This window comes from Lolium perenne, chromosome 3 (assembly GCF_019359855.2).
Source record: "Lolium perenne isolate Kyuss_39 chromosome 3, Kyuss_2.0, whole genome shotgun sequence".
Lineage (NCBI taxonomy): Eukaryota > Viridiplantae > Streptophyta > Magnoliopsida > Poales > Poaceae > Lolium > Lolium perenne.
Window position 1 is genome coordinate 56171133 of NC_067246.2, and position 25186 is coordinate 56196318.

General features: G+C 41.6%; 1 protein-coding gene across 1 annotated transcript in view; it reads right to left on the minus strand.

The window, feature by feature from the left end:
- The window catches only part of LOC127341190 (DEAD-box ATP-dependent RNA helicase 14), a 37432-nt gene extending 29268 nt beyond the window's left edge, over window positions 1–8164 (minus strand). Inside the window, exon 1 of the mRNA XM_051366983.2 lies at window positions 8124–8164. The gene's annotated coding sequence lies outside the window, so the exon portion shown is untranslated. The remainder of the gene's footprint in view (window positions 1–8123) is intronic.
- Between the last annotated feature and the right edge of the window lie 17022 nt (window positions 8165–25186).

Below are 25186 nucleotides of genomic sequence, written 5' to 3' on the forward strand. Positions count from 1 at the left end.
CATAATTTGTTCTCATAATGGAATCAAAAGGGTACATCATTCTCTTTCTAGGGAAGTGTTCCATACCTTTCTTGAGAGGAAATTGATATTTTATATTACCTTCCTTCATATCAATGATAGCACCCACAGTTCGAAGAAAAGGTCTTCCCAATATAGTGGGACAAGATGCATTGCATTCAATATCCAAGACAACAAAATCAACGGGAACAAGGTTATTGTTAATGGTAATACGAACATTATCAACCTTACCCAAAGGTTTCTTTGTAGAATGATCAGCAAGATTAACATCCAAATAACAATTTTGCATCGGTGGCAAGTCAAGCATATTATAAATTTTCTTAGGCATAACAGAAATACTTGCACCAAGATCACATAAAGCATTACAATCAAAATCTTTAACCTTCATCTTAATGATGGGCTCCCAACCATCCTCTAGCTTTTTAGGAATAGAGGCTTCATGCTCTAGTTTCTCTTCTCTAGCTTTTATGAGAGCATTTGTAATATGATGTGTAAAAGCCAAATTTATAGCACTAGCATTAGGACTTTTAGCAAGTTTTTGCAAGAACTTTATAACTTCAGAGATGTGGCAATCATCAAAATTCAAACCATTATAATCTAAAGCAATGGGATCATCATCCCCAATGTTGGAAAAAATTTCAGCAGCTTTATCACAGGCAGTTTCAGCAGTTTTAGCAGTTTCAGGCAGTTTTTCGCGCTTTGCATTAGAAGTGGAAACATTGCTAACACCAATTCTTTTATTAGTATTAGTAGGAGGTGCAGCAACATGTGTAGCATTAGCATTACTAGTGGTGGTAATAGTCCAAACTTTAGCTGCATTCTTCTCTTTAGCTAGTTTTTCATTTTCTTCTCTATCCCACCTAGCACGCAGTTCAGCCATTAATCTTATATTCTCATTAATTCTAACTTGAATGGCATTTGCTGTGGTAACAATTTTATTATGATGATTCTCATTAGGCAAAACTTTTGATTTCAAAAGATCAACATCAGCAGCAAGACTATCGACTTTAGAAGCAAGTATATCAATTTTCCCAAGCTTTTCTTCAACAGATTTGTTAAAAGCAGTTTGTGTACTAATAAATTCTTTAAGCATGGCTTCAAGTCCAGGGGGTGAACTCCTATTATTGTTGTAAGAATTCCCATAAGAATTACCATAGCCGTTGCTATTATTATAAGGATATGGCCTATAGTTGTTACTAGAATTGTTCCGGTAAGCATTGTTGTTGAAATTACTATTTTTAATGAAGTTTATATCAACATGTTCTTCTTGTGCAACCAATGAAGCTAACGGAACATTATTAGGATCAATATTAGTCCTATCATTCACAAGCATAGACATAATAGCATCAATCTTATCACTCAAGGAAGAGGTTTCTTCGATAATTTACCTTCTTACCTTGTGGAGCTCTTTCCGTGTGCTATTCAGAGTAGTTGATCATCATATTATCAAGAAGCTTTGTTGCTTCACCAAGAGTGATGGACATAAAGATACCTCCAGCAGCTGAATCCAATAAATTCCGTGAAGAAAAATTTAGTCCTGCATAGAAGGTTTGGATGATCATCCAAGTAGTCAGTCCATGGGTTGGGCAATTTTTAACCAAAGATTTCATTCTTTCCCAAGCTTGAGCAACATGTTCAGTATCTAATTGTTTAAAATTCATTATGCTACTCCTCAAAGATATAATTTTAGCAGGGGGATAATATCTACCAATAAAAGCATCCTTGCATTTAGTCCATGAATCAATACTATTCTTAGGCAGAGATAGCAACCAATCTTTAGCTCTTCCTCTTAATGAGAAAGGGAACAATTTTAGTTTAATAATATCACCATCTACATCTTTATATTTTTGCATTTCACATAGTTCAACAAAATTATTAAGATGGGCAGCAGCATCATCAGAACTAACACCAGAAAATTGCTCTCGCATAACAAGATTCAGTAAAGCAGGTTTAATTTCAAAGAATTCTGCTGTAGTAGCAGGTGGAGCAATAGGTGTGCATAAGAAATCATTATTATTTGTGGTTGTGAAGTCACACAACTTAGTATTTTCAGCGTTGGCCATTTTAGCAACAGTAAATAAAGCAAACTAGATAAAGTAAATGCAAGTAAACTAATTTTTTTTGTGTTTTTGATATAGCAAACAAGATAGCAAATAAAGTAAAACTAGCAACTAATTTTTTTGTATTTTGATTTAGTGCAGCAAACAAAGTAGTAAATAAAACTAAGCAAGACAAAAAAACAAAGTAAAGAGATTGAGAAGTGGAGACTCCCCTTGTAGCGTGTCTTGATCTCACTGCAAGAACGGCGCCAGAAATTTAGCTTGATGACGCGTAAAGCACACGCTCGTTGGGAACCCCAAGTGGAAGGTGTGATGCGTACAGCAGCAAGTTTCCCTCAGTAAGAAACCAAGGTTTATCGAACCAGTAGGAGTCAAGAAGCACGTTGAAGGTTGATGGCGGCGAGATGTAGTGCGGCGCAACACCAGGGATTCCGGTGCCAACGTGGAACCTGCACAACACAACCAAAGTACTTTGCCCCAACGAAACAGTGAGGTTGTCAATCTCACCGGCTTGCTGTAACAAAGGATTAACCGTATTGTGTGGAAGATGATTGTTTGCAGAAAACAGTAGAACAAGTATTGCAGTAGATTGTATTTCAGTAAAGAGAATTGGACCGGGGTCCACAGTTCACTAGAGGTGTCTCTCCCATAAGAGAAACAGCATGTTGGGTGAACAAATTACAGTTGGGCAATTGACAAATAAAGAGAGCATGACCATGCACATACATATCATGATGAGTATAGTGAGATTTAATTGGGCATTACGACAAAGTACATAGACCGCCATCCAACTGCATCTATGCCTAAAAAATCCACCTTCAGGTTATCATCCGAACCCCCTCCAGTATTAAGTTGCTAACAACATACAATTGCATTAAGTATTGTGCGTAATGTAACTAGTGACTACATCCTTGAACATAGCACTAATGTTTTATCCCTAGTGGCAACAGCACATCCATAACCTTAGAGGTTCTTGTCACCCCTCCAGATTCACGGAGACATGAACCCACTATCGAGCATAAATACTCCCTCTTGGAGTTACTAGCATCAACTTGGCCAGAGCATCTACTAATAACGGAGAGCATGCAAGATCATAAACAACACATAGATATAACTTTGATAATCAACATAACAAGTATTCTCTATTCATCGGATCCCAACAAACGCAACATATAGAATTACAGATAGATGATCTTGATCATGTTAGGCAGCTCACAAGATCCGACAATGATAGCACAATGGGGAGAAGACAACCATCTAGCTACTGCTATGGACCCATAGTCCAGGGGTAGACTACTCACACATCACACCGGAGGCGACCATGGCGGCGTAGAGTCCTCCGGGAGATGATTCCCCTCTCCGGCAGGGTGCCGGAGGCGATCTCCTGGATCCCCCGAGATGGGATCGGCGTTGGCGGCGTCTCTGGAAGGTTTTCCGTATCGTGGCTCTCGGTACTGGGGGTTTCGTCACGGAGGCTATTTGTAGGCGGAAGGGCAGGTCAAGAGGCGGCACGGGGGCCCCACACCACAGGGCCGCGCGGCCAAGGGGGGGGGGGCCGCGCCGCCCTAGGGTGTGGCCCCCTCGTGGCCCCTCTTCGTCTCTCCTTCGGACTTCTGGAAGCTTCGTGGAAAAATAGGCCCCTGGGCTTTGATTTCGTCCAATTTCGAGAATATTTCCTTACTAGGATTTCTGAAACCAAAAACAGCAGAAAACAGCAACTGGCACTTCGGCATCTTGTTAATAGGTTAGTTCCAGAAAATGCACGAATATGACATAAAGTGTGCATAAAACATGTAGATAACATCAATAATATGGCATGGAACATAAAAAATTATCGATACGTTGGAGACGTATCAAAGTGCAAATAGCCATTTGTACACAAAAATGCGACGATCATGTGAGCAGAATAGTGTGAATCTGGAGATGCTTCAAAATAATATGCAGAATTATCTATGATGATGCACAATTTGGCTTCTAGGATTTTTCTTCCACCCGGAATGTATGAACAACTCGGCTAATCAAATTTTAACTCCACTGGAATCCAGGGAAGCAAGTCATCTAGATATGTCTTCATCTGTTCACGCTCAGAAGAGCTCGATAGTAACCTGACAAAAAGAAGACCATCAAAATGAACTATGTATGCATCTCACTAAAATTGTTTTTCTTTCCCTTTCAGTTGTAGAAAAAAATTGATTGTCCCACACAAAATGAAGCTAGTCATTTATTTCTAATGTTCAAGAAATTAAGCTGGACATATGCCTTTATAGAGTAAAAAAATATATGGTAGGTGGTATTTGGTTGCTCATTTAGAAAAGGGTATTTTCCTTTTGAGACCCAACAGTAAAAAAAAAAGTCAATAACATGTGAGCAGAATAGTGTGAATCTGGAGATACTTCAAAAGAATATGCAGATTTACCGTGCACCACCAGACCGTTGCAGATCCTCCATTCCACAGCCTCTGTGCAACGATGGCAGCTAGCTCTGCCGTCAATATACCCGATCCTTCCTGGTGAGACTGATAGAAAGGAGATGCTAAATTGTTGTGAGTTCAGAACCTTAAATCTGAGGAGAATGGGCTGGTGAACTTTTTTCAGATCAATTGCAGACTTGATTCACGAGGACATGGAAAGAAGAAGGAAATGAATTGGGAAGATGCTGGACTGGGTCGTGGTCTTTTGATCGAATGGATTGCATCCTGTATGAAAGTCTGAAAACCAAGACGACATGCAAAGGAGAGGGGCAAGTCACGGCGAAGAGGATCATGTGACCACCAGCGACAGCTTCCCTGCCCATCACCACTGCTCCTACTCACTCCTCTCATTTCTCCACCCCATCTATCTCCCCGACGCAGGCAAATCGGGGCGGGACAGTACCCCTCAGACTCCTCTCCCCGAAGATGGAGGTGAATGCCGGCTAGGCTAGGCGAGACGTCGAAATCGCACGCAGCAAGGCTGCCGATGCGGAGCCGCGCAGGTCTTGGGCGGAGGATTTGTCGGCAACAGGTGCTCAGGATACAATTTTGATGAGCAAGCCGACGCCGCTGGTCGCCCACGGCCGGCCAACAAGCAGGGAGGAGGCACCAGCTGGTGCGATCGCCTGCGTATTCCCCCGCTCGCGTGCTCGAGAGTTGCAGCCGCGCTCGTACGCTTCAGTAGCGGACCCGTGTATGTGTCTTGGGGGCTGCGACATCATGTTCCATCGCCGGCGCGAGATGTTCTCGACCCAGTCCAAGGCTCGACATGCGGTTGCCCAGCGCTGGCAAGGGACCGGAGGGAAGTGAGGGCGGTGGTGCTCCTGTCCGAGGCGTGCGCGGCGGGCAGGTGGCCCGCAGGTGCATCCGCACGTCCACATACGGGACTCATGAGTCCATGGTTGGTTCTAGAAAAGGCGTGGTCAGCGATTTCTCCGCCGGTGAAGGATACAATCTGCAGGATGCGGCGGACAGCAATAGGAATGAGCAGCGGCGGCGGGGCGGAACCCTAGCATACTGGCCTGGGAACGAACGATTTAATCGACGTGGTGAGGAGATGGTGGGATAAGATGGGCCTGGCCCATGTGGTCGTCGTGCGGTCGGTGGGATGTGGGATGGACGACGACGAACGGACAAAGGAATTGACGTAAGGAATACGTTTAGTCTTTTTTAAGTAGTAGAGATTGCAAGTACAAATCATGTATGCATTGTCAACTTATTGTTGAACCCATTGTAACTTACAAGACATATTTAATCATGAGCATTGGGAATAAATTCCTAGTTTTGCATATGACCAATGTTCAAGAAATCGTGAATCGCTAACTTATCGGTCAGCCTTAAAATGGAGATTAATCGCTTATCGGACGATTAATCGATTTTATCGATCGGCCATTTATCGGCTTAATTTTTTGTAAATTCTAATTTTCAGCACTAAATTTTATATAATATGCTATGCATAGATAATATTGAAGCATTGAACATAAGTATTACCTTGATTTCTTGCATTTGAATCAATAAAAATGAAAATTTTGAGCTAATGTATAGTTCTACAAGACAATAGAACAAAAATAACGACTACCAGACCGAATTTCAGCGAAATTTCATTGAAAATCGGCCAAAATATCGGTCATCGGACTGAAAATCGGCCAAAATATCGGTGTAGCGATAAATTAGCCGAGATGCTAAAATCTTATCGGTTACCACCCGATTCACGATAAATCGGTATCTCGGCAGATTTTTTGAATAGTGCATATGACAAACTCCCTTCTCACATGAGTGCTCGCCTAGGCACACTTAAGTGCACGGCATGTACGTTTAAGCGTTGGGTGCACTGCTATCGTTTAGTGGCTTGGCGCGCTTAAACTTAAGTCGAGTCGCGTTTTTAACCATGAGAAATTTGAAAAAGTATGATTACATAACCATATACTAGAAACCATCATTCAGATTTTTGTTAAATCGCATACACTTTAGATATATATACTACAAATATCTAAACACCTTAAAATTTATGCAATTGTTTAAAGAATAACTCAAGAGAAAACTTTTGATAGAAAATACAGGTCAAACTGAGCACGACGTAAGTTTGTTTAAACATATAAATTATATTTGTATGATAAAGAACACCATGACTAGCATTCAACAACATCGTTATGGTTAACCATGTCAGACACATAATATAATATTGCAATAGTTAGTACTTAGCATGCAAAAAAAAATCTAAAAGGTATAAAACTTTAGTATAAATTTGAAGGCGCGGTATCCACCTCGTTCCTGCTTCCTTGCATCCGAAGCATCCCAACCGACTGGTCTAAATTATGTGTGGCTGCCAAATCCTATCTACATTTGCACTAAAGTACCCACATCTAGCTAGTAAATTTTCCAAATTAACCTTGGAACATACTGTAACATCCCAGGATTCTAGACAGTTACAGGGTAGATTTAGGAAAGGGGTGTGCATCTCATCATAAAATCTGGGAAAATTTCGTGCTTCATTGCATAAAAAACCTAAGGGGGGTCAAGTTTCTCTCTCGACACCATCTAGGGTTTAGGGTTTCGAGAGTGCGATAAACTTTGACATGACCTCTTTTGATTTAGGGTTTTGCAAAGTGGTTGATCATCATTTGATTTTGATTTGAAACTTGAGTAATGAAATGAGTTTTAATTCAAATTCAACTCAAACAATAAGGCATTATGTAATTCAAACAATAATATTATATCAATACAATTCAAAATATAAGACAAGGGAATTAAAGCAATACAAGCTCAATAGAGAGAAACTTGAGCTTAATTGATAATCACACACATATAAATGTCATTACATAATTCAATTATATTTCAACAATGTGAAATTGAATTAAACAAGAAAAAGAAAAATTACAAGTAATTATACTAAAATCCTAGATACTGTTCATTTTCACTTGATCATCTGGATCATCTTGATCTTCTTGAACCTGCACATCAACAAAAACACAAGCATGGCATTGAACCAAGCCACTTGGCTATTAGAAATAATGCTCAAAAGGTAGATAAGTACCAAATCAACTGAGCTGATCCATAGAAGGGAGCAAGTCCCAACAGAAGCAAGCACACATCTCACTAGGATGCATGCATGCGCAACACCACACAACAACAACAGCTAGTCATCACAGCCAAAACCTTCCTGTCGACCAAGCCATGCTTTGCCCAGCCATATAAAAGGAAGAGTTATAGGAAACCAGCTGATCCATCGACAGTTCAACCAAAACAGCATAGTTGTTCATCCTCAAGAACAAACCCTAGACAAAGCCAGTAACAATGGGAAGCTAGAAAAGCTTGCAAGCAATAGCTAGCCAGGAGGACAAGGGCAGGATCAACAGCAACATCACCAACAGAAGCAAAACCTCTACATCAGCAACATATCTAGGAGCAGGGTTTGCTCCATCTTAATAGCGCTGCTGAAAAAGAAAAGGATAGGGTGTTAACAAGAAATGTACATCAACTAGGAGCGTGCCAAATGTATCGTTGTTTACGTGGCGCCCTTAGTGCATTAATGGAGCAACGCAATAAGAAGTAGGAGAACATGATAGATGTGTTACCTCCAAAGAAGGATCGCTCCTCGCCTTGTGGTCAGCATATGGCGTGCTGGCGCTGCTGAAAACAGGAACATCGGTGTCATGATACTGCGCAGTTAATGAAATGCAGTCCCCTTTTCAGGATCCAAGACAGCGAAACATGCCAAAGAAAGAACTTTTCGCTCCACGGTTAGCAGCGCTCTTGTTCTAAACGATGCTCACGCACATGATGCGACAAATATTTGCTACGTCTGTATTTAATTGACTCTGATTAGAACCACATCTAGTTCGCTTGTCTTATATCCCTAAAACCGAACAGAGGTAGTACAATGCAAAAGCACATATAATGTAACACCACCAAGCTATAGGCTAAAACTTCCGTGGCATTCATGTCCTAAACCATGTTCATGACAAGGCAAAATACAATGCAAAAAAAGAAACATTACCCACTGCCTAAAATGACCGTAATAAACATGGATAGGACAAACACACCTTCTACGTAGTTAATGAAACTAGTTGAGTGCCCGTGCGTTGCTACGGAATAATAATAAATAAAAATCTAAAAATATTTATTTGATGGTTTTATATTAGATGGTTTTATATATACGTGTGATGTCTTACTATATCCCAAATTAACCATGTGTTTACCCTGAATTATTGCTATATGGTGACCAACATTCACCCCTTCCCTCTCTAGGGGTCTCATTTGTCACCCTCTTACCCTTGAGTGTCGTTTCCTCCTCCCTTGATCCTCTATCCTTGAACTCCATGGATATAGATAAAAATCAATATCTTTATTAAAATGAGATTTTTTCCTTAATACTGATAACACGAGGCACAAGCAATAATATCAACAACCTTCACCCCCTTTATCTTGACCGTCACAAAGCCATACAATTTTGTTTCTCATCTCCAAACAATCTAGCAAGAAGAAAAGGTGCCAAACTCTTCTCTATTATTCCCCCACTATCGTTGCCCCCATCGATCTGTTACACCATCATTCGTCTTGATCTTGAAACAAGCAATAGATCAGATGCTTCACCCTCTCCTTTGAAACCAATGGATCAATGCGCTACCCTGTTGACTCAAAGATAAATATTCCATGTTTCACCTAGCCTTCAAAAAGAATGTATCGACAAGTTTTAAATAATCAGCTTCCAACATATCTTAATTTACAATATATAAATAAATCTTCATGTACAACGCTTAACCATCTATTAGGTCAAATTCTGCTTCGATGCATTTGGGCTAGAAATTATGCAAATCTTAATATGTCTTCATTATCATAAAGCAGTGCAAAGAAGAAAAAGAAAAACACATCTCCTACTTAAAATATTAAAAAACATATAAGATACACGTGTATATGCCCTGCCTGTACAAGCAACAGCTTGAAGTCTCCCAAACATAGTATAATAAAACTGAATGTATGACGGATAAGTGAATGAGGAATCCATCTTTTTCACGATTGCTAGTTTCTAATGCAAAGTGGTGGAGTACATCATAAATTAAAGCATGAGACCTCGTATATGCAAGGATGTAAAACAAGTTACTAATGGAAACAAGTAGTAGTTAAATAGCTTGTAAACTTCTTATGACTCTATCCCTAAGAGCTCTTAGCTCCCAGGGTTGTGAAGAGTTGTGGTTGAGCGAGATTTCGCTCTCATGGGACCTACCTGGAGTCAGCGGTGGCACGATTGGTGATTTGTAGCTACCTAGAAGGCAAACTACTTTGATACAAGAATCAATCGATTCAACTGGATTTTTCCAATTGAAATATGGCACATGAAACAATCTTTAAAATATAGCAGATGGTGACAACAATGCTCAAACAGTCAAATACAGAGAGAACAAGAACTTGTAATTCATGGAATAAAGGTCGCAATGATCACTGTAAAGTCAAGGATGTTAGTGACACAAAGTAGAATATATTTGGCCATCATTTTGCACCTTCCATATTGCAGGAAAAAAATGTTAAGAAATATTTACCATGTTAATATCTCAGGAGATTGAGCATGGGACAATTTGGGCTATCCAATAAATCACACATATAAATAAACATATATGGTGTTGGGTTAATATCGAATGGTACCCAGTACTGTAAATACTGTTCTGACACTTACTTGAATCTATCATTTCTGAATGTGACATTTTCCAGGAAGCTTCCCTAACATGAGCACTACCGGTGAGACTTTAAAATCCAGCAAATATACTGTGCACATATATGTAAGCTATTTCTGCATTCAGTCATTTCTTACTCTAAATGTACACGGTCCTCAGTCCTTTATCTATTTTTTTAGACCAGGCTGAATATAGAATAAGACAAAAAGTCCAAAAGTACTAAAAAACCAAATGTACTCTCAAATGAATGCCAGAACCCATCCAATTTAAAAATGCACTCAATCTTAAATAATATACCAAAGAACCATGATATTGCATATAACATATGATTTTTAGAAGGAAATCATACTCAGCTTGGTTCCTCTTGCTAAATTATGAAATGTATCACATTCTCAGCCTGACAAGGCATGTTGTTTTGTTTAGGTAAACGACATCAATTGAATCCTCAGCTCACTAAAATTATAAGCGTCAACGACCTATTCGCACATATGACATTTGTGAGACCCATTTATTAGGATATTGAATCATTTCTAAAGCATTACTACCACAAATAAGAGTGTTCTAATCTCCTAGATCTGCAAAATAAAATCCTTATTGACACGGTGGGATCTTAACATACATAACTATTAGAATAATGATGAAATATTCAAATATGCAATTAGTACTTATCTCAAAGAGACTTCAGTAGACAAAGAGACTTCAAGAATTAAGAATAAAAAATTGTTCAAGAGCATGTATGGTGAGATCACCTTTATATCTTGAAATACGTAGTTTCCTGCAAGGTGTCTTGACTTAGTGGGGTTCGACTACCTTCTTCCGGCAATGGCGACAATGTCAGGACTAAGAGAGTTCACAATACTGCTCTGAATATTATTATCAGTCCAAAAACAAGAATAGTTTCCATCCCACGAGATCTTATCACGGAGGCCTCGATTATTTCCTACAACATAGGAAACATGATATATTTAGGTCAGACATGATGCAAACCTTGATTGATACATACTTTTTACCAGATAGAAGATACATAAGCCTTGATTGGGAGGAAAGCTTCTTGATTCAAATGATAACTATATTTAGATAGTTATAAATAGATATGACACTACACAATTGATCTGATGGGAAACTTTTATATCGCTCTCATTTTTGTTTGTTTTGCTGTGTTGACCAGAGAAGGTTAGCTTAAGCCTATGTAGCATAAAGTAAAAAACATTCAGTGGCCAAATGTTGATTTGAATGTATACTGATGTGTGGTTGACACCTGCAATACAACAATACAAAGGAAAATTATTTTAAATAAATTATCATCTGAAAGTTCAGAGAAGATTAATGCAAGATTAGCCCGCTAAGAAGCTACCATTTCGTGACAAAGTCAAACTAAAAAATTAGAATAGAACTTGCAAACTAAAAATAACCACTTTTTTTAGCTCCACCGAAGTAGATCAAACCTGACATTGGTCCTAACCTATTATGAAAGAGTGTTCTCAGATTTGCTTTTAACTACAACTCGTAGGAGTATTTCATCATACATATGTTGTTGGTGTTTGTATAGAAGGAGGCAACGATAATTAACAATATTACCAGACAAAGACATCTTGGGAAGAAGATGGCATTACCAACGCTAGAAGTTCCTCATGGTGCAGGGTCCACAATTGGCACCTTCGGAGGAGGTAGAGAGAATTGCCGGTGTGTTTGAAGGAGAATTTTACGAGGAAGAGACGATCGACCTGGTGCGCGATGGCTTGCTGCTTGTTGCACACATGCACCAGATGATGAGTACTGGAGGTTCCAAAGCGTTGTTTGGATGATGGTATGACACCGACCACGCGTGGCTGCTCTCGGAGAAGGACTCATAGAAGGACAAGGAGCCCCCGTTGTTGTTGTTATTGGCAATGGCGGCGTTGAAGCCTCCGTCCTCGAACCTCGATCACTGATGTGGCTTTGGAGCAGCGGAAGAGCACGCCGCACCACACCGGCGTTGGCGCCGAGTGCGGATGCCTTGAAGATGGGGCTGCGCTGGTGGAGCCTAGGAACGTCGGGGATTAGGTGTGCGGCCGCTTGAGAGGGGGATAAATCCGTGTGAAGCTACAAGAGGGGAGAAGGCATGGTCCGCGAGAGATTGCATCCTGATTACGAGTATAATGGGATCCATATCCATATCAAATAAAAGAGAAATGAAACCGTGGGATAAGAAAGAAATGTATCTTTCCTAGTTTGCCAATTTGTAGACTGGTTGATTGATACTATCATTATGGTGAACGCAAATGGCTTGAGATTGTTTCCACCTAATAGCCGTGATTGATGACACCGTATTTAATTTATAGCGTGAATGATGATACCACTATTTTTTTTCGAGGCAAGAATATATATATTTCCTAATTAATTGATGGCTGTGATTGAGGATACTATGATCGTGAGATTGAGTGACAAACCATCAAACGAAACCATTGCTGTCACGTGATTGATTGTGGCGATTTCCTGATCTGGTAATCCTTTGATTGTGGTGATACCGGATTAATACTCCTTGTTTACTACCTTATATGGCATGATGTTTTTATGCGCCTATCATTAATTTTGGGAAGTGATCAGCTTAGAAGATTTTGAGGATGGTAGATTGAACCGATGGCTGGATGGCAAGTGGGAGATGTTTAGTAAGATTGGATGGTCAAGATGTCTCCAATCTTTAACATCAAACATGTTTGACGACGTACCAACTCGAATATAATAGTAAAGATGCAATCCCCTCTTCAGGAGTTGAGACAGTTAAACATGCCAAAAGAATGAACTTTTCACTCCACGTTTAGCGACAATCTTGTTATAAACGATGCTCAGGCACATGCTGAGACAAATACAACGCAAAATATAGGCCAAAACGCTAAACTTTCTGCTTCCTTGTCCGTAGCATTCATGTCCTAAACCACGTTCATGACAAGGCAAAATGCAATGCAAAAAGGAACATTACCCACTGCCTAAAATGATGATAAACAATGATAAGATAACCACACTCGAATTGGTCAGGAGGCGCATTCTGCGAGCGGCTCGGCGCAGCCTGCGCCTGCTGAGAAATCGATAGAGGGCACGAATAAAAAAAAAAGGAATCTCGCACATTTCACACACAAGTCCACTGGCTACGGAAGCAACCGGGGGAAAGGGGAAGAAAAAAACCCCAAAAAGGGAGATCATTTGGTTACCTCCGGTGGGTGGTCCTTGTTCCTGGGCCTCTCGTCGTGGTACTGGGGCTGCACGACGGGGGTGGGGGCGGGCGCGGAGGGGGGTGGTGGGCCCATGGGGCGGTCGTATTGGGTGACCTTAGTCTCCGGGTTCCAGAAGTAGAGGTAGCCGGTGGTGCCGTCGATGAGGCCCTTCCAGGGCTTGGTAAGCGTTGGATCTGGCGGCGCGTAGCAGGGTCCCGACGTCGCCATTCCTTCTCCCAACCATAGGCGAGAAAGAAAAGAAAAAAACCATGACCGATCGCGAATCAGATCAGGCAGCAATGCGAAGGCGGGGCGGGGTGGGAAAAGAGATCGGGGAGGGGCACAGACGGAACGAACCCTAGAGATTGAACGGCGGGTTGCAGCGGTGGCGGTGGCATCGGACGGAGGAAAGGGTTGGTTGGGGAACCCTCTCGCCTTCCTCTGTCGTTGAGGCGGCCTCCGCTGGCGTGGTTAAGTAGACGGATTGAAAAGTCAGAAGCGGAGGCCTCGATGCGGGAAGGGAGGGGAGGAGCGAGTGATGACCCACAAGTATAGGGGATCACGATAGTCTTCGAGGGAAGTAAAACCCAAATTTATTGATTCGACACAAGGGGAGGTAAAGAATACTTATAAGCCTTAACAACTGAGTTGTCAATTCAGCTGCACCTGGAAAAGCACTAGTAACAGGGGTGATGTGAAAGTAGCAATAATATGAGAGCAATAATAACAGTAACACAGCAGCAGTAATAGCAATATGAGAGCAATGGCACCAGAAAATAGTTGATACTACTTCCAATGACATGTAGAACAAGTATATGATGACGAGAGATGGACCGGGGTTCCCAGCGATCTACACTAGTGGCAACTCTCCAATAACAAGTGACAAGTGTTGGGTGAACAAATTACAGTTGGGCAATTGATAGGATTGATAAAGCATTAAGAAAGAACATCAATTCATTAATCATGTAGGCATGTTTTCCATATATAGTCATACGTGCTCGCAATGAGAAACTTGTACAACATCTTTTGTCCTACCAGCCGGTGGCAGCCGGGCCTCAAGGGAATCTACTGGATATTAAGGTACTCCTTTTAATAGAGTACCGGAGCAAAGCATTAACACTCCGTGAAAACATGTGTCCCTCACATCACAGCCATCCCCTCCGGTTGTCCCGATTTCTGTCACTTCGGGGCCTTTGGTTCCGGACAGCGACATGTGCATACAACTTGTAGATACAATCTAAGCAATAAGTATAGAGCTTAAATCTAAGATCATGCCACTCGGGCCCTAGTGACAAGCATTAAGCATAACAAGATTGCAGCAACAATAACTTCACAAATTTTATAGATAGACTAATCATAATGTATCATCCATCGGATCCCAACAAACACAACACCGATTACATCAGATGAATCTCAATCATGTAAGGCAGCTCATGAGATCATTGTATTGAAGTACATGGAGGAGAGAATACCAACTAGCTACTGCTAGAACCCGTAGTCCATGGGGGAACTACTCACGGAGCATGATGGAGGTGGTGGCGTCGATGGAGATGGCTTCCGGGGGCACTTCCCCGTCCTGGCAGGGTGCCGGAACAGAGAGTTCTGTCCCCCGAATTGGAGTTTCACGATGGCGGCGACGCCCCTGGAGTCTTTCTGGAGTTTCGTCAATTGGTATTGCATTTTTAGGTCGAAAGGGATTATATAGGCGAAGAGGCGGCGCAGGAGGGTCGACAGGGTGGCCTCCCCATAGGGGGGCGCGGCCAGGGTCTGGCCCGCACGGCCCACCCTCCTGGTGGCCCCCTGGCTCTCCTCCGACTCTCCTTCGGTGTTCTGGATGCTTCCGGGAAAAATAGGATGTTTGGCGTTGATTTCGTCCAATTCCGAGAATATTGCCCGAACAGCCTTTCTGGAACCAAAAACAGCTGAAAACAGGAACTGGCACTGTGGCATCTTGTTAATAGGTTAGTTCCGGAAAACGCATGAAATCATCATAAAGTGCAAGCAAAACATGTAAGTATTGTCATAAAACAAGCATGGAACATCAGAAATTATGGATACGTTGGAGACGTATCAGCATCCCCAATCTTAGTTCCTGCTCGTCCCGAGCAGGTAAACGATAAAAAGAATAATTTCTGTAGTGACATGCTACTTACATAACCTTGATCATACTATTACAAAGCATATGAAATGAATGAAGTGACTCAAGGCAATGATCTATAGTTGCTAACAAATAGATAACATATAGCAAAACTTTTCATGAAGAGTACTTTCAAGACAAGCATCAAAAGTCTTGCATAAGAATTAACTCATAAAGCAATAGATTCAAAGTAAAAGCATCGAAGCAACACAAAGGAAGATATAAGTTTCAGCGGTTGCTTTCAACTTTCAACATGCATATCTCATGGATAATTGTCAACATAAAGTAATATGATGAATGCAAATATGCAAGTATGTAAGAATCAATGCACAGTTAACACAAGTGTTTGCTTCTAAGATGGAAGGAAGTAGGTAAACTGACTCAACATAAAGTAAAAGAAAGGCCCTTCGCAGAGGGAAGCATTGATTGATATATTTGTGCTAGAGCTTTGGTTTTGAAAACATAAAGAGAGCATAAAAGTAAAGTTTTGAGAGGTGTTTGTTGTTGTCAACGAATGGTAGTGGGCACTCTAACCCCCTTGCCAGACAAACCTTCAAAGAGCGGCTCCCATTTTATTTTATTTTTGGGTGGCACTCCTTCCAACCTTTCTTTCACAAACCATGGCTAACCGAATCCTCGGGTGCCTGCCAACAATCTCATACCATGAAGGAGTGCCTTTTTATTTTAGTTTTATTATGATGACACTCCTCCCCACCTTTGCTTTCTCAAGCCATGGCTAACCGAATCCTTCGGGTGCCGTCCAACAATCACATACCATGGAGGAGTGTCTATTTTTGTTAATTAATTTGGGACTGGGAATCCCATTGCCAGCTCTTTTTGCAAAATTATTGGATAAGCGGATGAAGCCACTAGTCCATTGGTGAAAGTTGCCCAACAAGATTGAAAGATAAACACCACATACTTCCTCATGAGCTATAAAACATTAACACAAATTGAGAAGCATTTTGAATTGTTTAAAGGTAGCTGATGTCTACGGGTGCTTCTATTCTTGTAGACAGTGTTGGGCCTCCAAGAGCAGAGGTTTGTAGAACAGCAGCAAGTTTCCCTTAAGTGGATCACCCAAGGTTTATCGATCTCAGGGAGGAAGAGGTCAAAGATATCCCTCTCATGCAACCCTCCAACCACAAAGCAAGAAGTCTCTTGTGTCCCCAACACACCTAATAGGTGCACTAGTTCGGCGAAGAGATAGTGAAATACAGGTGGTATGAATATATATGAGCAGTAGTAACGGCACCAGAAAAGTGCTTGCTGGCGTGTAGTTTGATGGTGGTAATATTGCAGGCAGTAGAAACGCAGTAAAACAGTAAACAAGCAGCGATAGCAGTATTTAGGAACAAGGCCTAGGGATCATACTTTCACTAGTGGACACTCTCAACATTGATCACATAACAGAATAAATAGATAGATGCTAGACTCTACACTCTCTTGTTGGATGATGAACACCACTAATTGCGTAGGGCTACAAGAACCCTCAATGCCGGAGTTAACAAGGTCCACAATATTCGATATTCATGTTTAAATAACCTTAGAGTGCAAGATAGATCAACACAACTAAACCAAGTACTAACGTAGCATGCACAATGTCACCTTCACGCTACGAAAGGAGGCATAGATCACATCAATACCATCATAGCAATAGTTAACTTCATAATCTACAAGAGATCATAATTATAGCCTACGCCAAGTACTAACACGGATGCACACACTGTCACCATTACACCGTGCAGGAGGAATAAGACTACTTTAATAACATCACTAGAGTAGCATGATGGCGTGTATTTCACACGTTCGTTGGGCAACCCCAAGAGGAAGGTATGATGCGCACAGCAGCAAGTTTTCCCTCAGAAAGAAACCAAGGTTTATCGAACCAGGAGGAGCCAAGAAGCACGTTGAAGGTTGATGGCGGCGGGATGTAGTGCGGCGCAACACCAGGGATTCCGGCGCCAACGTGGAACCTGCACAACACAACCAAAGTACTTTGCCCCAACGAAACAGTGAGGTTGTCAATCTCACCGGCTTGCTGTAACAAAGGATTAACCGTATTGTGTGGAAGATGATTGTTTGCGTAAAACAAGAGAACAAGTATTGCAAAGAGATTGTATTTCAGTAAAGAGAATTGGACCGGGGTCCACAGTTCACTAGAGGTGTCTCTCCCATAAGACAAACAGCATGTTGGGTGAACAAATTACAGTTGGGCAATTGACAAATAAAGAGAGCATGACCATGCACATACATATCATGATGAGTATAGTGAGATTTAATTGGGCATTACGACAAAGTACATAGACCGTCATCCAACTGCATCTATGCCTAAAAAGTCCACCTTCAGGTTATCATCCGAACCCCCTCCAGTATTAAGTTGCTAACAACAGACAATTGCATTAAGTATGGTGCGTAATGTAACTAGTGACTACATCCTTGAACATAGCACTAATGTTTTATCCCTAGTGGCAACAGCACAACACAACCTTAGAACTTTCTCACATCGTCCTGTGGTGTCAATGCAGGCATGAACCCACTATCGAGCATAAGTACTCCCTCTTGGAGTTACAAGCATCTACTTGGCCAGAGCATCTACTAGTAACGGAGAGCATGCAAGATCATAAACAACACATAAGCATAACTTTGATAATCAACATAACAAGTATTCTCTATTCATCGGATCCCAACAAACGCAACATATAGAATTACAGATAGATGATCTTGATCATGTTAGGCAGCTCACAAGATCCGACAATGAAGCACAATGGGGAGAAGACAACCATCTAGCTACTGCTATGGACCCATAGTCCAGGGGTAGACTACTCACACATCACACCGGAGGCGACCATGGCGGCGTAGAGTCCTCCGGGAGATGATTCCCCTCTCCGGCAGGGTGCCGGAGGCGATCTCCTGGATCCCCCGAGATGGGATCGGCGGTGGCGGCGTCTCAGTAAGGTTTTCCGTATCGTGGCTCTCGGTACTGGGGGTTTCGTCACGGAGGCTATTTGTAGGCGGAAGGGCAGGTCAAGAGGCGGCACGGGGGCCCCACACCACAGGGCCGCGTGGCCAAGGGGGGGCCGCGCCGCCCTAGGGCGTGGCCCCTCCGTGGCCCCTCTTCGTCTCTCCTTTGGACTTCTGGAAGCTTCGTGAGAAAATAGGCCCCTGGGCTTTGATTTCGTCCAATTCCGAGAATATTTCCTTACTAGGATTTCTGAAACCAAAAACAGCAGAAAACAGCAACTGGCACTTCGGCATCTTGTTAATAGGTTAGTTCCAGAAAATGCACGAATATGACATAAAGTGTGCATAAAACATGTAGATAACATCAATAATGTGGCATGGAACATAAAAAATTATCGATACGTCGGAGAAGTATCAGCATCCCCAAGCTTAGTTCTGCTCGTCGTCCCGAGCAGGTAAAACGATAACACAGATAATTTCTGGAGTGACATGCCATCATAATCTTGATCATACTATTTGTAAAGCATATGTAGTGAATGCAGCGATCAAAACAATGTATATGACATGAGTAAACAAGTGAATCATAAAGCAAAGACTTTTCATGAATAGCACTTCAAGACAAGCATCAATAAGTCTTGCATAAGAGTTAACTCATAAAGCAATAATTCAAAGTAAAGGCATTGAAGCAACACAAAAGAAGATTAAGTTTCAGCGATTGCTTTCAACTTGTAACATGTATATCTCATGGATATTGTCAACATAGAGTAATATAATAAGTGCAATAAGCAAATATGTAGGAATCAATGCACAGTTCACACAAGTGTTTGCTTCTTGAGGTGGAGAGAAATAGGTGAACTGACTCAACATTGAAAGTAAAAGAATGGTCCTCCATAGAGGAAAAGCATCGATTGCTAAATTTGTGCTAGAGCTTTGATTTTGAAAACATGAAACAATTTTGTCAACGGTAGTAATAAAGCATATGCATCATGTAAATTATATCTTATAAGTTGCAAGCCTCATGCATAGTGTACTAATAGTGCCCGCACCTTGTCCTAATTAGCTTGGACTACCGGATCATCACAATGCATTGTTTTTACCAAGTGTCACAAAGGGGTACCTCTATGCCGCCTGTACAAAGGTCTAAGGAGAAAGCTCGCATTGGATTTCTCGCTATTGATTATTCTTCAACTTAGACATCCATACCGGGACAACATAGACAACAGATAATGGACTCCTCTTTTATGCATAAGCATATAACAACAATTAATAATTTTCTCATTTGAGATTTGAGGATTGTTGTCCAAAACTGAAACTTCCACCATGGAGCATGGCTTTAGTTAGCGGCCCAATGTTCTTCTCTAACATATGCATGCTTAACCATATGGTGGTAGATCTCTCTTACTTCAGACAAGACGGACATGCATAGCAACTCACATGAAATTCAACAATGAATAGTTGATGGCGTCCCCAGTGAACATGGTTATCGCGCAACAAGCAACTTAATAAGAGATAGAGTGCATAATTACATATTCAATACCACAATAGTTTTTAAGCTATTTGTCCCATGAGCTATATATTGCAAAGGTGAATGATGGAATTTTAAAGGTAGCACTCAAGCAATTTACTTTGGAATGGCGGGAAAATACCATGCAGTATAGGTAGGTATGGTGGACACAAATGGCATAGTGGTTGGCTCAAGTATTTGGATGCATGAGAAGTATTCCCTCTCGATACAAGGTTTAGGCTAGCAAGGCTTATTTGAAACAAACACAAGGATGAACCGGTGCAGCAAAACTCACATAAAAGACATATTGAAAACATTATAAGACTCTACACCGTCTTCCTTGTTGTTCAAACTCAATACTAGAAATTATCTAGACCTTAGAGAAACCAAATATGCAAACCAAATTTTAGCATGCTCTATGTATTTCTTCATTAATGGGTGCAAAGCATATGATGCAAAAGCTTAATCATGAGCACAACAATTGCCAAGTATCACATTACCCAAAACATTAATAGCAATTACTACATGTATCATTTTCCAATTCCAACCATATAACAATTTAACGAAGGAGAAACTTCGCCATGAATACTATGAGTAGAAACCAAGGACATACTTGTCCATATGCTACAGCGGAGCGTGTCTCTCTCCCATAAAGTGAATGCTAGGATCCATTTTATTCAAACAAAACAAAAACAAAAACAAACCGACGCTCCAAGAAAAAGCACATAAGATGTGATGGAATAAAAATATAGTTTCAGGGGAGGAACCTGATAATGTTGTCGATGAAGAAGGGGATGCCTTGGGCATCCCCAAGCTTAGACGCTTGAGTCTTCTTGATATATGCAGGGGTGAACCACCGGGGCATCCCCAAGCTTAGAGCTTTCACTCTCCTTGATCATGTTGCATCATACTCCTCTCTTGATCCTTGAAAACTTCCTCCACACTAAACTCGAAACAACTCATTAGAGGGTTAGTGCACAATATAAATTGACATATTCAGAGGTGACACAATCATTCTTAACACTTCTGGACATTGCATAATGCTACTGGACATTAGTGGATCAAAGAAATTCATCCAACATAGCAAAAGAGGCAATGCGAAATAAAAGGCAGAATCTGTCAAAACAGAACAGTTCGTATTGACGAATTTTAAAATGGCACCAGACTTGCTCAAATGAAAATGCTCAAATTGAATGAAAGTTGCGTACATATCTGAGGATCATGCACGTAAATTGGCTTAATTTTCTGAGCTACCTACAGGGAGGTGGACCCAGATTCGTGACAGAAAAGAAATCTGGAACTGTGCAGTAATCCAAATCTAGTACTTACTTTTCTATCAACGGCTTAACTTGGCACAACAAAACAAAAAACTAAGATAAGGAGAGGTTGCTACAGTAGTAAACAACTTCCAAGACACAAAATAAAAACAAAGTACTGTAGGTAAAAACATGGGTTGTCTCCCATAAGCGCTTTTCTTTAACGCCTTTCAGCTAGGCGCAGAAAGTGTGTATCAAGTATTATCGAAGGGTGGTACTTCTACAGCGGGGTGTGGGCTTTTCTCAACCAGGCATAGTATATTAGATACATAAGTTTTAGCATCTCCCTTTTCATTAGTCTTAGGCGTGCTACTCTCATCAAACAAATTTTCAGGAACAAGCCAAGCATAGTTATTTTCTAGTGCGTCATTCATAGCTAGGAGCTTACATGGTATTGGTGCTTTGATCTCCCCTCCATCATCAATATTATTAGTGTATCTTATTCTATCCATATCCATCTTTTCAAGGAGACTAACAAAATTAGTAGGAGAACCAAGCATATTAAATTTAGCAAACACCTTTCTAGCTTCTCTTGCTAGACCACCAAATTCTCTAAGAAGGGTTTCTAATACAAAATCTTTCTTTTCCCCTTCTTCCATATCACCAAGTGTGAAAAACATGTGTTGGATTATAGGATTAAGATTAACAAATTTAGTTTCCAACAGGCAAACTAAATGTGCAGCAGCAATTTCATAAGTAGGCGCAAGGTCTACCAAGTGTCTATCTTCAAAATTTTCAATAGTACTAACATGGTTGAAGAATTCTTCTATATTATTTCTCCCAACTATAGACCCACGTCCTACCGGTATGTCTTTTGTGGTAAAATTAAAAGGAAACGTGATGAATAAAGTAAAGTAAATGCAAGTAAACTAATTTTTTTTGTGTTTTTGATATAGTAAACAAGATAGCAAATAAAGTAAAACTAGCAACTAATTTTTTTTTTGTATTTTGATTTAGTGCAGCAAACAAAGTAGTAAATAAAACTAAGCAAGACAAAAACAAAGTAAAGAGATTGAGAAGTGGAGACTCCCCTTGCAGCGTGTCTTGATCTCCCCGGCAACGGCGCCAGAAAATGTGCTTGATGGCGTGTATTTCACACGTTCGTTGGGCAACCCCAAGAGGAAGGTATGATGCGCACAGCAGCAAGTTTTCCCTCAGAAAGAAACCAAGGTTTATCGAACCAGGAGGAGCCAAGAAGCACGTTGAAGGTTGATGGCGGCGGGATGTAGTGCGGCGCAACACCAGGGATTCCGGCGCCAACGTGGAACCTGCACAACACAACCAAAGTACTTTGCCCCAATGAAACAGTGAGGTTGTCAATCTCACCGGCTTGCTGTAACAAAGGATTAACCGTATTGTGTGGAAGATGATTGTTTGCAGAAAACAGTAGAACAAGTATTGCAGTAGATTGTATTTCAGTAAAGAGAATTGGACCGGGGTCCACAGTTCACTAGAGGTGTCTCTCCCATAAGACAAACAGCATGTTGGGTGAACAAATTACAGTTGGGCAATTGACAAATAAAGAGAGCATGACCATGCACATACATATCATGATGAGTATAGTGAGATTTAATTGGGCATTACGACAAAGTACATAGACCGTCATCCAACTGCATCTATGCTTAAAAAGTCCACCTTCAGGTTATCATCCGAACCCCCTCCAGTATTAAGTTGCTAACAACAGACAATTGCATTAAGTATGGTGCGTAATGTAACTAGTGACTACATCCTTGAACATAGCACTAATGTTTTATCCCTAGTGGCAACAAGACAACACAACCTTAGAACTTTCTCGTCACCGTCCTGTGTCAATGCAGGCATGAACCCACTATCGAGCATAAGTACTCCCTCTTGGAGTTACAAGCATCTACTTGGCCAGAGCATCTACTAGTAACAGAGAGCATGCAAGATCATAAACAACACATAAGCATAACTTTGATAATCAACATAACAAGTATTCTCTATTCATCGGATCCCAACAAACGCAACATATAGAATTACAGATAGATGATCTTGATCATGTTAGGCAGCTCACAAGATCCGACAATGAAGCACAATGGGGAGAAGACAACCATCTAGCTACTGCTATGGACCCATAGTCCAGGGGTAGACTACTCACACATCACACCGGAGGCGACCATGGCGGCGTAGAGTCCTCCGGGAGATGATTCCCCTCTCCGGCAGGGTGCCGGAGGCGATCTCCTTGATCCCCCGAGATGGGATCGGCGACGGCGGCGTCTCTGGAAGGTTTTCCGTATCGTGGCTCTCGGTACTGGGGGTTTCGTCACGGAGGCTATTTGTAGGCGGAAGGGCAGGTCAAGAGGCGGCACGGGGGCCCCACACCACAGGGCCGCGCGGCCAAGGGGGGGCCGCGCCGCCCTAGGGTGTGGCCCCTCCGTGGCCCCTCTTCGTCTCTCCTTCGGACTTCTGGAAGCTTCGTGAGAAAATAGGCCCCTGGGCTTTGATTTCGTCCAATTCCAAGAACATTTCCTTACTAGGATTTCTGAAACCAAAATCAGCAAAACAAAGAATCGGCACTTCGGCATCTTGTTAATAGGTTAGTTCCAGAAAATGCACGAATATGACATAAAGTGTGCATAAAACATGTAGATAACATCAATAATGTGGCATGGAACATAAGAAATTATCGATACGTCGGAGACGTATCATAGCACATAGATAAATAGTGATACAAAACTCATATGAATCTCAATCATGTAAAGCAGCTCATGAGATTATTGTATTGAGGTACATGGGAGAGAGATGAACCACATAGCTACAGCGGAGCCCTCAGCCTCGGGGGTGGATTACTCCCTCCTCATCATGGAGGCAGCGATGGCGGTGAAGATGGCGGTGAAGACGGCGGTGGAGATGGCTCCGGGGGCAATTCCCCGTCCCGGCAGGGTGCCGGAACAGAGAGTTCTGTCCCCCGAATTGGAGTTTCGTGACGGTGGCGGCGCCCGGAGTCTTTTTCTCTCGGAGTTTCACAATTGGTGCTGCGTTTTTAGGTCGAAAGGAGTTTTATAGGCGAAGAGGCGGCGTAGGAGGGCTGACAGGGTGGCCACACTATAGGGGGGCGCGGGCCCCCCTTGGCCGCGCCGGCCTAGGGTTTGGTGGGCATGTGCCCCCTCTCCGACTCTTCTTCGGTGTTCTGGAGCCTTCCGGGAAAAATAGGAGGTTTGGCGTTGATTTCGTCCAATTCCGAGAATATTGCCCGAACAGCCTTTCTGGAACCAAAAACAGCAGAAAACAAAGAATCGGCCTTTCAAAGATCTCGTCAATAGGTTAGTTCCAGAAAATGCATAAATATGACATAAAATGTGCATAAAACATGTAGATATCATCAATAATGTGGCATGGAACATAAGAAATTATCGATACGTCGGAGACGTATCAGCATCCCCAAGCTTAGTTTCTGCTCGTCCAGGTGTAAACGATAAACAAAGATAATTTCTGGAGTGACATGCCATCATAACCTTGATCATACTATTTGTAAGCATATGTAGTGAATGCAGCGATCAAAACAATGGTAATGACATGAGTAAACAAATGAATCATATAGCAAAGACTTTTCATGAATAGTACTTCAAGACAAGCATCAATAAGTCTTGCATAAGAGTTAACTCATAAAGCAATAATTCAAAGTAAAGGTATTGAAGCAACACAATGGAAGATTAAGTTTCAGCGGTTGCTTTCAACTTATAACATGTATATCTCATGGATAGTTGTCAACATAGAGTAATATAACAAATGCAATATGCAAGTATGTAGGAATCAATGCACAGTTCACACAAGTGTTTGCTTCTTGAGGTGGAGAGAAATAGGTGAACTGACTCAACAATAAAAGTAAAAGAATG